The sequence below is a fragment of the Heterocephalus glaber genome, unplaced genomic scaffold (genome assembly GCF_053883595.1).
Source record: "Heterocephalus glaber isolate CG9 unplaced genomic scaffold, H.glaber_assembly_v1.0 deba00001060, whole genome shotgun sequence".
In the NCBI taxonomy this organism is placed as follows: domain Eukaryota; kingdom Metazoa; phylum Chordata; class Mammalia; order Rodentia; family Bathyergidae; genus Heterocephalus; species Heterocephalus glaber.
In genome coordinates, this window is record NW_028258185.1 from 3,104,608 (window position 1) to 3,109,027 (window position 4,420).

Below are 4,420 nucleotides of genomic sequence, written 5' to 3' on the forward strand. Positions count from 1 at the left end.
TTCATTTCCTTGTTGTCTGTGGCTACTTTCTTGCTCTTCTTCCTCTAGAACACAGGAATATTTAAAAAATAGTATATGAATCCTAGCAAGATATGCTTTGCATCATTTTTTTCTCTTATGTCTGATAGTTTCTTCTATCAGTTGGGTCAGTGAAATATATTTTCTACAGCATCATTACCTGACAGGTGGAGAGAGAAAGATAGTTGATGTTAATTACTTCCATCAGGTAATGGTCCATATATTATCTATCTAAAGATTTGGGGGTAATAGAGGGTAAATTATAATATTCCATAATTTTGCCATTATTGGTATTTTAAAATTATTACTGGTATTTTTTAAAGTTTTTTTTGAGACAGGGTCTTACTGGTAGTCTAGGCTGGTCTTGACATGGAGTCCAGGATAGCGTTGAACTCATGGCAATCTTTCTGCCTCAGCCTCCCTAGTGCTGGGATTACAGGCATGCACCACCATACCTGGCTGAAGGACAACTATTGATGATTTAGGTAGTGGCTGAAGTGGGTTGGGGATGAGACAGAAAACACTATATGGAATCCAGTGCTCTCACAAGCATAAAGGAGGCAGGCCTGGACTAAGAACTGAGAGTTGAAGGAGTTAGGTTCAAGTCCTAGCTTTTCTCTTATGGCAGTGTGACTTCAGACAAACCATGAACTCCTCTGAACCTCATTTTTCTCTGAGGTTGGACTCACAAGATTGCTGTAAAAATTAAATACAGTATATATGTGCAAGAACTTTATAGACTTTATATAACTAAATAAATATAAAGGACCATTACCTAAGTTCATTCAGCTTGCCAATGAGCTTGATCCATCTTTGACAGTTGCTAAGTTTAGGAAGGTTGGAAGAACTCTTTGGGTTTATTGCAAATAAGTGATTTTCATCCTAGCTAGTCTTGCAACTCCTTCATCTGAGCTAGACCATCCATAACATATTTTTAGACAAAATATCCCAATTCCTATTGATTCTCTTGTATCTAAAAAACAAATGGAAGGGAGTTAGACAAGACATTATAGAATGAAAGGAGAAGCAGGTGTTCAGGCTGTCATGCACACCATTTAAGAAGTGATATTTACCTATAATTTAGCTGAGAAGGTGAAATAAAGGTAATATACAATAAAAAGTAGAGCAGAGAGCAGAGGAGTGAGAAAGGCAGAGGGGGTAGATGTGTTTCCAAAGTGACATGGACCACTGTCCTCCATAGCATGACATTCTTAAGCCAAATGCAGGTGTTTGGTTTTGTGTGTATCTCTGCTATTCTAGAATCCTAATTACTCCTCTGTGTTCCATTCAGCACCTAACAAAGTGTTTTGCACATAGAAAACACTCAACATTTGTGGAATGAATAATCCTTCCATTACAGCCAAAAAAATGAGAGTAAGCTATAGATATTTCTTCCCTTCTGTAAAAGGACTTGATGGCTGAGAGGAGAACTGAGCCATTAAAATAACATTGAGAATTCAGTCCTGGTCTGAGGTTATTAATTATCATCCTGATTTTTTCTGGCTTGACCAGATTCTTTCACTATATTTAAGTGTTTTGTACAGATAGCATACTGCTAGAAGCTACTAACAGGCTGAAGAGTGGCCTAAGAAACCACTGTTTTTGCCTAAGAATTTTGCAGAGATATATTTTTTAATTTGGTCTTAGAAGTCTTGCTCTTGTATATAATCTAATTGCTACACAAATGAGAATAGTTTTAATGGGTCCAACTTTCTTGCTTCTGAATGTATCAGTGAAATCTTTTGCTTGCTTATTTATTTATTTAGTTAGTTAGTTAGTTATAATTTATTACAGGGCTGAAGATTGAACCCACGGCCTCTAGATAAATGTTCTACTACTGAGACACATCCCCCCTCAACCTTTTAATTTAAAATAATTTTCTCTGTTTTAAAAAAATGTAGAGTAAGAAGTTTCTCCAGATGATCCTCTGGTTCTTATATATTAAGTATTATAACATATTATCTTATATGTTACCATATATTATTACTATAGTGATAGATATCAATATTATAGTTATTAAATAATATTATAGCTATTAAATAAATTTTATATGTCCTAGTTTCTGAGGTTTAACTCAGGTGGCCCAGGCAGGAATGTTTCCTTTTGAGAAGTCTCTTGTTTAATAGTCCAAATAAGAATCTCTTGAGAGATTCTTGAGAGATACTTACCTTGACTTATTGGAGAAATTGTTCCCAGGTGAAGGGAAGGACAGAAGCAGGACAGGGTAAGGAAAGGAGCTAAAAAATGATGTGGTCTCAGCTGGAGATGGCCTTCAGCCTGATCCTGTGAGAGATCTGAGGCACAAACTACACCACACACTTAAGTCTCCTCGAGGCAAGGAAACCAGCCTTTGGTACCCTAATGACAGTTAGTCATTGACTGGGGGCTGTCCCTGTAGGAAGTAGAGGCCACAGCCTTCTGGGTCAAATGCCTCCTGTTTGGCTGAGGGCAATTCTCAGAGAAGAGAGCACTTGGGAGCCATTAACAGCCAGTGCTCTGCAGCTGGACAATGAGAGCAGCCATGGTGGGCACCAAAGCTCCACTGCATGGCTCCTTTTCAGTGGTTAGAAGAATTTTGCAGTCCTTTTACTTGACTACACTCTTCCAATAAAAAATCAAATGAGAGAGGAAATGATTCTAGAAACTCAAAGGATTTCCTGTCTTTGAAAATAGAATTTCTGTTCTTCAAGTATATTCCTTTATTGAAGTAATCTAGAAATAATATTTTAAGCCTCTCATTCTTCAGATTCTTTAAAAGGAAATTGATAGATGTGAAAGAATTGAATACATTAAAGTATATTGCTCAAATTCGTACTCTGGAATGAAGTCATAGAAACTAATTGCAATGCATAGACAGAACTGGAAACTTGAGTTTGTATATTCACTTTTTTAGTTCATATTAAAAAAATAAGTTTTCAAATTTAAAAATAATCCATGGTTTGGTTGCTGCATAAGAGATGACAGCAGTTCACCAGATGCCTAGAGAGAATATGTTTACTAATCAATATAACAAACACGATATTATAGGTATCTAGTAAATTCTACTAACATGAGTGCTTTGAGTATCATGTGAAACTTCTGATTTGAATACAATGGGTGACTATTATTTCAGCATTAGGAGAGACACAAGTGAGCATGGGATGAGGTAGTACCAATGATGGGATAGACTGTCAGATTTTTTTCTACAGCAAAATAGAATATACATATATATATACAAATACTCATATTGTTTCATTTCATATCTATTTTTCTTCTAGCACTGAACTGGAAATAGCATTTGTTACCCAAATACAGTGAAAGAAAAAGTAGATTAGAATTCAAACTACATTTGCATGTGATAATATGATGGAATTTGCCAAAATTACACATTATCCTTATTATTTTTACCTCTTTTTAATTCATAAAAATACCAAAAAACCCTTTCCTTTTCTTTTGCTGTAGAGTAAAAAAATTCCACTAATCTGTTATCTCTAGATTTGTTATTTATTGTTTCTTTTTATTCTTCCATTAATTATTTTTGTTAACATGTGTCAACAAAAACTATGAAAGAGATATATGTATGAAACAACAACAAATATGAAGTATATATAATATAATCCAAAATACTGCATACCTATGGAAAGATTAAGACTGACAGATATATACATATCTGGATCCAGAATGAAAAATGTACTTTCTTAATGGGAAAATATCCAATATATATCTTTATGAGAGTTACAATAATATCCTCAAGAATAGGGCAATAAGAGAAGGAGGAAGACTTTGAAGGCCAGCTGGGATATATAAAATATCACTCAGAGTCCCAGCATAAAGATCATAGAAAAGAACACAACAATGGTGGTGTTTTAGGGTGGGCACAATTATAAATGATAACCTCAGGAAATTAGTAGACAGAAATATCTGTATGAAACAGGGAATATGAGGTCAAGAAGACCATAAATATGAGTCCAAAAACTTGTAAGGAAAGTTTAAGAGAAGGACTTTGCTGCCATTGAATGCCCCCCTATAGATCACAGCCTCACCAGAATTCTTGCTGCTTGCTCAATAAGAGTAATAAATAAATAAGCAATCCTTCTGTAGACTGGACACTTTACTGGTGCTCCCAAGGACTATTGCTTTTACATGCTGTACAAGGCTCAATCAGAGGTCACTTTTGCTCTCTGTTCTCCCTTTCAGTGATGAAAACCTATGGCCCCTTGAAAGAATGGCTCACAGGCCAGTGACAGACAAATCCTTCTCCCTGCTTTGCATTTTCCCCAGCCAAGGAAAGGAATTGGAATTTTGTGTTTCAGAGTTTAAAAAAAGGAAAAGCTGCCATGCAGCCTGGCTCCTGAATATCCTGGGATTTACTAAGGCACTACAACCTTGAAGGGGCAGAAAGGAGAGAAGGTCAAGCCCCTGG